The sequence below is a fragment of the Cupressus sempervirens genome, chromosome 2 (genome assembly GCF_028749045.1).
Source record: "Cupressus sempervirens isolate cs-2001-9-10 chromosome 2, ASM2874904v1, whole genome shotgun sequence".
In the NCBI taxonomy this organism is placed as follows: domain Eukaryota; kingdom Viridiplantae; phylum Streptophyta; class Pinopsida; order Cupressales; family Cupressaceae; genus Cupressus; species Cupressus sempervirens.
Window position 1 is genome coordinate 727,032,733 of NC_143119.1, and position 11,594 is coordinate 727,044,326.

The following is an 11,594-nucleotide window of genomic DNA, read 5'->3' on the forward strand; positions in this document are numbered from 1 at the left end:
TCACTTGCAATGATATGTCTCATAGTAGAAATATCAATTTGATTTTTCTTGAAGTTATTATAAAGATCATAAAAAAATTTCATCTAAACAAAGTTTCCCTCATTTTCAATTATTGTGTTTATCTTTTCAATCTTTGGCTTCCATGGTTGTCGAGCTTTTCCTGTTGCTTGTTTAGGTGGAGTCACCTTTTCAGCCTATTTGATTTCTTGTTCCTCAACTTCCTCATCACTACTAGATTCAATTTTCAACAATTCTTTCTACTTCTTTCTAAGTCCTGAAGTCATCTACTTGATCCTCTTTGCCTTTTTTGGTACTACTTCAGCTAATCTTTCTAATTTTCTCTTGTGTTTACAAGGCTAAACATCGGATACTATTGCATAAGGTATACTTTGTCCTGAAGTTATCTCTACAACTTAAATTGACAAGGGTTGAATATTCAATACACCTTGTTTCAATGTTTTTCTTATAGCCTCATATTCAATCTCTATCACTCTGACCTTAGATGATGCCTTCTTTATAATTGATTCAACCTTCTTGTGAGATGCCTTCTCCAAGGTTGCTTGATGAGCATGCTATGTGATCTCATCAATTATTCCAAATTTTTATCCTACCTTATCTTTCTCAAAATTCAACAATAAATCTATGTAGCCAATTGCAATATCATCACTCAATTCATAGCTCAAAGGATCCAAAAATGTTTCCCGAGGTTCCACTGCTTGAATATATGTATAGTTAGTATCAACTAAAATACATATGTCCTCGTTGAATCTATCCACAATTATAGTTGAGATCCTAAATCTTTGTTTCATATCATTTTAGAATGTTCTTATAATCATATTACCACTATCTAATATGTTTTCTATAGGGTGTCTTATGCATACCTTTGATATCTTTTCCATAGTGCACCTATCACTACTCATAATATCTATTATTGATAAGTAAGGAAATATCATGAACACATGAAAGAATATGTGATTAATCAATGATTGAAACCTAAACACACCATTCTTTATTCTTTTAATCTTCTCAAGGTTCTCCAAGAGTTGCATTCTCAGAATTTCACTCAAATTCACCTGTTCTTTCTCAACAAAAATCTTGTAAGTTTCATAGATGAATCCAGCTAAAAGTTCATCTATCTTAGAACTTGCACAAACTAAATAAGCTATTATTCTACTAAGAAATCTCTCATCATCCTACTTTATGGAGATGATTAGCATAGCCTCTCCATTATAAAATTCCTTAGTATAGCTTTCTACTTTCTTCTTAACCAGTTTTTCTCCTATGGGTACACTGCCTTGTTTGCTAAGATCAATTACCTCATGTATAAGGTCGGTAGAAATGTCTACTATATTATCTTACATTCATAACTTCCCATCATGTATTCTACTTAGTATAATTTGAGTTCATTCATTTGTATCTAGTTCATGATAAAAATTGATACTTAAACAAGTCCAATTCACTCAAATGCTCAAATCTAGTCTTCACTGTCATGTCATGGTTAAAGACTATTTCCATATCCTTATTCATATATTCACTACCAATAGACTCAAACTTGCAATTCAAATAGTTTTCTACGTCTTCCAAATAGACTATGCTATTTTGAGTGATAGACAATGTAGAATTAGGGTTTTCATCACTAGGTTTTATGGAAACTACCTTAAAATTAGGTCTATCCTTATTCTTGATACTTTGAACAACAAGCATATCCATAATTCTTATCAACAATATCTTTTACCAAACAAATATTGCAGAAAAATGATAAAATACCTCTTTTCAAAAATAGGGTTTGCTTTGAAATCACTCTGACAAGTTTCTTTAGAATGAACTTAACTTCAAATGTGTTTGCAATGAAGTAAAATCAATTCTATACTCCATTTATGCATCAACATGAAACTACATTAATTGTGTACTTTACAAACATCAAAAAGCTATTATTTGCGTTCTGCAATTAGATAACTGCACAAACTAATCTATCTAACCTTCAAATGTCACCCAAGGTTTACTATAGGCTCCTTTCATCATGACAAACATCTTTAAAACTTTGCATCATGAAATTCTTTGCAAAAATGTACTTTTCATCTTTCATTATAGAATTAACTCTTACTATAACACTAGCAACTTTAAATTCCATCATAACTTTTTCTAATGAGCTCCAAATCACAAGCGAGGTTAGGTACCATCTAAACACCAAGATACACCTTTTCCCAACTTCACTACCTCTACTTCAGTCTCTACATGAAGTTCTCAAATTTTGATGTTGTGAGCAAGATTAATTCAACTTAATTGAATCAAACTCAACAACTAACTTCAATCTTTTTGTCTCATCATCATTTGACTTTTCTTTTGAGATATTTTTTGCTTTCATGAATGCTTCATTAAGTTCTTCTCAAAGTCCACTAACTATTTTTCTTTGTTCTTCATTGCTTCTGCTAGTTCTAGAGTTCCTTTCTTGGTTCCTTCTATCATTTCCAAAGTTTCTTGCATCATTCCTTCTGTTCTCAAAGTTTCTTCCATTGTTCCTTATATCTTTGAAGTTTCTATCCATTTTTTAGTACTCCATTGTGTGTCCAAAGTTATTGCATAACTAACATATAGGTGCTCTATTTATAGGATTCTACTAATCATCAAGTGTGTGACAATTATGAGCAATGTGTTCTAATTTGTTACAATTATAACACACAGTCTATCTTCTATCATCATAAGATCTTCTTTCTCTCAATGTCCTTCCATTAAATCTTCCTCTATCTATAGGGTTAGTATTTCTAGACATTCTACTATTTCTTCTATCATTATCATACTTGGGTTTCCTACAAGCAACTACATTATGACCCATACCATGACATTTATGACAATAAAAGCCCTTAACATGATTAAATGACTTACTAGTAAAATATTTTTTCATAAGACCTATTTCATTACATAACAAGCACTTACCTCTAAATTCATACCTAATTGTCTTGGGAGTCTCTATTTGCTTTGGTTCATCCAAGATTTCAACTTCCTTGATTTGCTCAATTTCCTTAGGTTTCTCAAAAGATTGTCTAGATTCAATGTTATCATTAGATTTGTCTTTTTCTTTTGGATTTGATATAATCTCAAGTTTCTTTGTAGGCATTTTAATTAGATAACCAAGACCAGTCTTATCATAAGAAAGTCTCTATATATACATAGAATCATCAATTTTTTCTTTGCTAGAATAGAGCTTCTCAAGTTGTTGTTTGCACCGCATCAATTCACCTTTCACAATAGTATTGTACTTATGGAGTTCTTCATGATCTTCTTTCAATGTTTCAAACTCAGATGTCTTCTTTGCTAGAATTTCTCTCAGATGTACATTTTTGGTCTTCAAATCAGATTCAATTTTGCTAGGATCACTTCTCAAAGTCAACTTCAAATTTGTAATCTTCAATTCATGCTTCAAGATCTTGTACTTAGTCTTCAACTTTGAATAGTCATCATTAGTAGTTCCAGATTTAGTAGATTCAGGCTTGGATATTAGATGATCAATCTTTTTCTTCAACTAACCAATGTATACTTTGGAGTCTTCATATCTATCCTTCAACTTATCTCTTTCTTTAGTAAGGAGATCAATTTTTTCAAGAGCTTCTTTGAGGTTCTTCATCAACTATTCCATATCCATAGGGATCTTACTTAAGCTATTAAGCCCCTTTAAAGTAACTATGCTCTAATACCAACTGTTAGAAATAGGGATTACTAAGAGGGGGGGTGCGGGGCGAGGGGGTTATGAATTAGTAATCTACAAACTTTAGTTGTCAACTAGATATTATTACTTACTTTAAACCATCCATAACAAAGCAATAAAGTAATGCTAAATAGTAATAGTAAAAATGTACAAAGATAACTCATGATACCATATTTTGTTAACTAGGGAAACCCTAGCCAAGCCCAGTGGGGATGATATCCACTAGATAATATACTAATATATATATGTTCCTTGTTAGAGGATGGACCCTATTAGGAGTCAATGAGAAAACTCAGTATAACAATTCCTATTAGGAGACTTTGAATCCGTGTTACGAGATTCCAACCCTATTAGGAGTTGTAGTGTAATGTATGCAAGATAAGCCTAATGCCCAAACATGCAGCTTAACTACAAGAAGAGCTCACTACTCAAACAAGTAATCTATTGTTATTTTCCTTCCTTTTATGATCTCTAATCTTCAACTTGATCTCGGATCACCATATAGTTCGTACAAAACTTCACATATATCACTTTCACAAAGGTTCACTCACAAGTTCATTCTCATGATACATCAAGATTACACACTTCTTATTGCAAGAATTATGTTGCATAAATACCATGACTTTACATAAAATATTGTTGGGTCAGCTAAGACCACAATTTACTTTTCCATGTTAGAGTAAACATCTAGGATGTCGGCCCTAATTGGACAAGTAATTTTTTTGCAACCAAAGCAATTATTTTCTTTATTTCCATTGTCCTGCTTCATCAAAATACGATTAACTCATATTTGTATAGTTTGTACAAATTTTTGAGGTTATACATGTCATCACCAACATGTATACTATCTCCATTTAACATTGCTTTCCATAATATGACATCTGCAATATGTTATAAACAAAAAAATATAATGTTGTAACCAAATTCTATACTTAGACAATTTTCTGATCACCAAACACTAACTATCTTTCTTTCCAAGGTTTCTTGTCAACATGTACACCCTATGTTTCCATTAATGAAAAAATTACATATCACAATTAGCCAATTGTCAACAATTGGTAGATTACATTGGTAAGTTTTTTGTTGTCTATTTAGATGACATCTTAATTTTTACAAGAACAAAGGAGGAGCATATCAAGCATTTGAATTTTCTTTTTAAAGAAATTTCATGAATAAAAGCTAATGATCAATTTGGAGAAGCATGACTTCATGAAATAGGAGCTAGTTTATCTTAGATCTTTTTTTTTTATCTCAAGGTAACCTCAAGATGGATCAAGACAAGGTGGATGCCATTCTAAGTTGGTATACTCCCAAGTCTGCATAAGATATGAGAAGCTTCCATGTTTTAGCATAGTATTATAGGATGTTTATCAAACATTTCAGTAGCATATGTGCTCCTATATTGGATACAATCAAGGATGGTGTGAAGACAAAGTTCCATTGGACCCACAAGTTGACCATGGTTTTGAGACACTCAAAAAGAAGATAACATAATTGCCCACACTAGTGCTTCCTATCTTTGAGAAACATTTCCAAGTGGAGTGTGATGCTAGTAATGTAGTTGATGGGGCTGTTCTGAGCCAAGAAGGAAGGCCAGTGGCTTTTCATAGTAAAAAGATCAATGATGCAAAGAGGAAATACTCTTCATATGACTTAGAGTTGTATTCTCTAGTCCATGCTCTAAGGAAGTGGAGGTACTATTTTCTTCCAAAATATTTTTTTGTACTCAGACAACCAACCTCTCAGTTTCCTTAACTCCCATGACAAGCTCAACAACAAGCATATGAAATAGGTAGAATACCTACAAGACTACACGTTTAGAATTAGACATAAGAAGGGGGTATAGAATAAGGTAACTAATGCATTGGGTATGAGACTCCTCATAGTCCAAGAAGTTCAACTCCAAAGCATAGGCATTGAAAGCTTCAAAGACCTATACACTGATTATGAAGATTTTGCTCAAATCTATAAGGTATGTAAGGATTTCAAAAACAACTTTCATGGTGATATTTTTCATTATACATTCTAGAATGATTTATTATTTAAGGGAAGTAAACTTTTTTTTCCTAGAGGTTCAATTAGGGATAATTTGATTCAAAAAAAGAATAATGGGGCATTTAGTAGTCATTTTGGAGTTAATAAGACTCAAGAGTTAGTCACTAGGTTATATTTTTAGCCTAGGATGAATAGAGATATTAGATAGTATGTGGAGAGTTGTATAGTTTGTTAAAAGGCAAAGAGAAAATCTACCAATTATGGTCTTTATCAACCACTCCCAATCCCTAGTAGACCATGGGAATGCATCTCTATGGATTTTGTAGTTGGCTTACCAAAGACAAGGCAGAGGTATGATAGAATTTATGTGATTGTGGATAGGTTTAGTTAGATGACCCATTTTCTACCTTGCAATACCATACATGATTCTTTTTATATTGATTTTTAGAGAGGTGGTTAGGATCCATGGACTACCTATGAGCATTGTTTTAGACAAGGACACCAAACTTATGAGTCACTTTTGGAAGACACCATGGAGAAGGATTGGGACTAAGTTGTCTTTTGGATCTTCCTATCACCCATAGACTAATGGAAAAATAAAGGTGACTAATAGGAGTCTTGGAAACCTACTAAAGTGTCTCACAAAGGAGTATGGTCAAACTTGGGATCAACTCATTGGGTAGGTTGAATATGCCGACAATGACATAGTGAATAGATCAACTAGTAAGAACCCTTTTGAGATAGTTTATGGTTTTCATCCAAGAGGGATATTTTTTTAGAAATATGACCAATCAATCAAATAAGGTGAGATATGTGGTTGTCATTTAAGGTAACATATGTTTCACAATTTAGTTATGATTATTTGTGAAGAAAAATTGTTTTAAGTACTAGACAATGTTATAACAACATGACAATATTTATTGATAGCAAATTATTCCCTTGGAATATTCTCTTGTGTAGTTAACCCTAGATTTATGAAATCATCTCGATGATGCATACCAATGTGCATGTCTATACAAGAAACCTAGTTCAAGTTATGGAGAAAATACTGATGCAATTATTTCATAGTGTAGAATAGAGCATGTCAGCAAATTGACTTATATGACTTGCAAAATTGTTTTGATTACTAAATATTGATGATAAAACTCTAAGGATAATATGTGAGCTGACTTAGGAAGAATTTATTAATATGTTTGATATAAGTAAAGAACCTTAATTGCAAAGTGAAACTGTGAATACAATGAGATACTATGTAATGTGAAAATTATGTTATGTGATGTGAAGCAAGGTAATGCTAGATATGATGCAAATTAATATGTGCATTGTCACTCTTGTATGAAGAACTGACAATCAGAAGAATTGTGAAATATCTATTCTCTTGAAGAACTTATTCTATAGCTGCATGTTAGGGTAGCGGGCTTGTCTTGCACACATTTGTATGTGATCCACCAACTCCTAATAGGGTTGAGGCTTCTAACAAGGCCTAGTCTCCTAACAGGGACTTCAGACACTATACATTGTTCATAGACTCCTAACAGGGTCAATATCCTTAACTAGATTCTTTTATATAGTTAATCATCTAGTGGGTTTCATCCCCATTGGGGTTTTCCCTTGGCCAGGGTTTCCCTGGTTAAAAAAATATGGTGTTATGAGCTCTCTTTATGTATGGTTGTTTATACTATTCAAAATTCTTGGTTTACTTCCTTATGCATGTATTAAAGTAGTTAATAGTATCCAGTTGTGGGCAAAAAGATTGAAAATATTATTCACACCCCCCCAGTATTATCTATTCCTAACAATTGGTATCAGAGCCTAGTTATTCAAAAGAGACTTAATAGCTTGAATAAGATCCCTATGGATATGGAATAGTTGAAGAAAAATCTTGAAGAAGCTCTTGAACAAATTGATCTCCTTACTGATGAAGGAGATGGCCTAAAAGATAGATACAAAGATGTAAAAGCTAACATTGGTGAACTAAAGGACAAGATAGATGACCTGAAGCAAAAAGGACCTAATGAGAAAACTTGTGATGCTGATATTTAAGATCTAAAGAAAGAAAATGAGATCTTGAAACATGAGTTAAAAATAGTTGAACTCAAGCTAAGTCTTAAGAAAAATGGAGGAAAGAATGACTCTGAAATAAAAGCTTAAAATGAAGATCTAAGATCCCAATTAAGCAAAGTAACATTTGAATCTATCAAGCTAGAGGATGTAGAATTAAATAAATACAATACTATTGTGAAAGGTGAGTTCATGTAAACCAAACAGAAACTTGAGAAATTATATACCAACAGTGAAAATATTGAAGAACAAATATCTATACAAAGATCTAGTTATGAAAAGACTAGACTTGGATTCTTCCTTGCACAATCCACCAAGAAATCTATTGAGAGAAAAGAACTTGATACCCCTGAAGTCAAAAAGGATCTAAACATAAGAAAAATAGATGATACATCTAAGGATAAGGAGAATGTTACTCCCTATGAGAAATCTAAAGAATTTGATCAAGATGAGGATATTAGAAGAAAAGAATCTCATGCTAGGTGTAATGAACTTGAACACACTACAAATGATTACAAAGGTAAGTCTTTTAAACCTATTTCAAATTTTTATTATCATAACTATCATGGATATGGGCATCATGTAGTAGATTGTAAGAAACCTAAATTTGATAATGATAATGCAAATAGTAGAATGTTTAGGAACACTTACCATATAGGCAACAAAAGAAGATCTCACAACAATGAAAGTGGGGAAAGAAGACAAATTGTTTGTTATAGATGGAAAAATCTTGGACAAATTGCAAGGAATTGTAGAGCACCTGACAACCAAAATAATGAACAAAGAAGGAATGTACCTGTAAGTTAGTTATGTAATAACTTTGGACACACAACAAAGTTTTACAAAATGGATAGAAGAAACCTAAAAAGGAATTAGAATTACAAAAGGAACAATAAAAGAAATGATGAAAGTCTGAAGGAAGAAATGAAGGAACTGACAGAAGAATTTAAGGAAACATTTGTAAAGGCAAAAGAAACTAGAAGTTCTCATACAGTTCAAGAAGAAGCACATCCTAATGTACCTAATAAAATAGTAAAGTCACTTATTGTCTGTGAGCCATCTTATCTGAATTAAGCATTCTTAGTAAAACATCATGACAATTAATAATAACTGATGTTATAGAAAAAATCATAAGTTACGTAGTTAATAGTGTATACTAGACATTGAAAGGAGTCTACAGTAAAGTGTGCATTGCTTAATATGATTAGTGTAAGGATATATGAGAAGAATAAACCCTCTGTTATATAGAGACAATATTTTGGAGTAGTGGTACATACACATTTAATGTGAAGTACATATTATGAAAGATTTAAAGAATGTAAATTGATTTACAAACATCATTTGCTTGTGTGAAATCTTAAGTGCAAGATTAAAGTGAGAAGTATTAAAGAAATTTGTAGCTATGAAAGTTTGTTGAAAACCCTAAAATGCAAAATTAAGGTATTTTCTAAATTTGTTCAGTATATTTTTAGAAATGGAAAGACAAGAAGTGTTTAATGTAAGCAATAGACCTAGATATAACTTCAAGAAACACACATTTGTTTCTCTTCTTGATGACCCCATTGGAGCATTCTTGCAAGTATCAAAAAATCTTCTTCATGTTGAGGACATAAGAAGTTATATTCACTATAAAATTGAAAGCATAGGAGATACAGAGATTCATAAGGAATTAGAGAAAATGTAAAACAATAATTTGTCACTAAAACTAGAACATGCATACCTAGAACAACTTAACCTAGTTAAGCACATGTTCTATAAAAAATTTGATAATCATGAATGGAAAAGAGTAATTTTGAGCAAAATTTATGATGACCTTCTATGATTGGGAAATTCTATCATATGCATTGATAATGACCTAATTCACAAGGTCACACGTTTGAGTAATGAAGGATGCAATCCAGTGAACATAAAGAATATGCACAAGTTAGTTGAAACAAATCTCAACATAAGTTTTGATGGCAAAAATATGAAGATCAACTCTATTCAAGATGATAGAGTAAGACTTGTCAGTAAAATTTTGGGATATAAGTTCAACCATGGATCTAGGATAGTTTCCCAGTCAGATTTCTTCATGTAGCTTATATGGTAGTAAAGGGTGAAGAGGTTAATCTATGTGACATTAACCAAATATAGGTGTTGGATAACATATCAAAAATCAAGAAGTCTAGGAGCACAATCTTTAGGTTTGAATCCCTACTGACACATATATTCTTCTATGCAACAAAGAAGTTTCTCGGTATCTCAAATTGGGATGGAAGTGAGTGCACAATGTAGACTATCACTCGTGCATACAGAACTAAACCAAAAATAGTTAGATATAATGATATTCAAAAAATGATGAAATATTTCCAAGCTAAAATGAAGCAAAGGTATAGGATACCTCCTGCACAAGTAGAGAAATATAAGGATGAGCTATGTTTCATGGTAGAAATAGATTTCACATGTATGGAGGCAGTAGTTCCTTGATTAAAGTTCATTGAACCTATGGGTTATGAAATGAGTGAGGAACTAATTGAAGGATATATGTAGATAATCCTACACTCTAAAGTTGATTCTAAATGTCCTAGATGGGGGACATATACAGAGAAGATAAGAGAAGTTAAAACAAGTCAGATAATCAAGGACTCCAAGAAGAAGGTAGAAAAATTGATTGATTCTATTTTGAAGGAATCAAGAATGTCAAGAAAGGAATTTGAAGAGGTGAAAGAGATAGTATTGGAAATGAAGGCCAGGGGTCAATTTGAACTATTGAACCCTACACCTATTGCAATGGCCTAAACTATTGAAGAGGTCATAGTTGCATAGACAAGTGTACAAGCACCCATAGTGCCATATGTAATAGTTTCACAACAACAACCTCTAAGGAATCCAAAGAAAATTGAGGAAGCACCAGCACCAAGGAAGTCTACAAGGCTTGAGAAGGCCAATACCCCTCATAAGAAGAGAGTCAAGAAAACTACAAGTGGACCAAGCAAGAGGAGAAGAACCTTGAAAATTAGTTCTTCTGAATCTGAAGAAGAGACTAGTGAAAAACCAGTAGAGCCAATAGATTAGGAAGCGAAGACTTCAATAGCAAGAAAGCATGGAAACCAAAGGTAGAAAATCTTAACATGAAAATGATTAATGACAATAATTCTATGCAGTTGAATAAGTACTATGACTTGTATAATAATATGGATAGAAGACAACTAGAGAATGTTGTAGTTAGAAATATGATCCTAAAAGATAAAAGGTTTGATAGCATAAGAGGTCAAATACCTAAAGACTTGTACAATAGAATTCTAAATAGAAAAACTAGAGCAATTGAAGAAGATAAGAAAATAAGGATAAATATGGTGAAAAAGTTATGTGTCATAAATAATGAGGAAGAAATAATAAAAAATTCTGAAAGAAATGGCACCATTATTGAGGAATAAGAAGAGATCCATTCTCCTCATGGGAAGAAATTATGAAGAAGTGAATATGGAAATTTAGAAGGCAAGCCCTATGCCTAAGGAGTCTAAGAAGAGTGTGCAAATAGAGGAGACAAGTCCTATTGTAGTAGCAGTTAGTCCACCTCACAGTTCTAAGAAACCAAGTGATTCACCACATATTACCATTGGCAGTGAATCTATGCAAGTAGATAAAACCAATGTGACAGTGGATAAAACTAAGTACCCATTTAAATATTTTGGTTCCAACATTTTTGTTAATATTGTTGATTACAATAGCTCATTTGATGAAGAAAAAGACTAGGAGCTTAAGGAAGAAGATGCACCTTTTACAAAGAAATTTGAATCTAGCACTGCAACAACAGTAAAACCTTCTATACCTCCTACACAAGCAACAGTAGTCA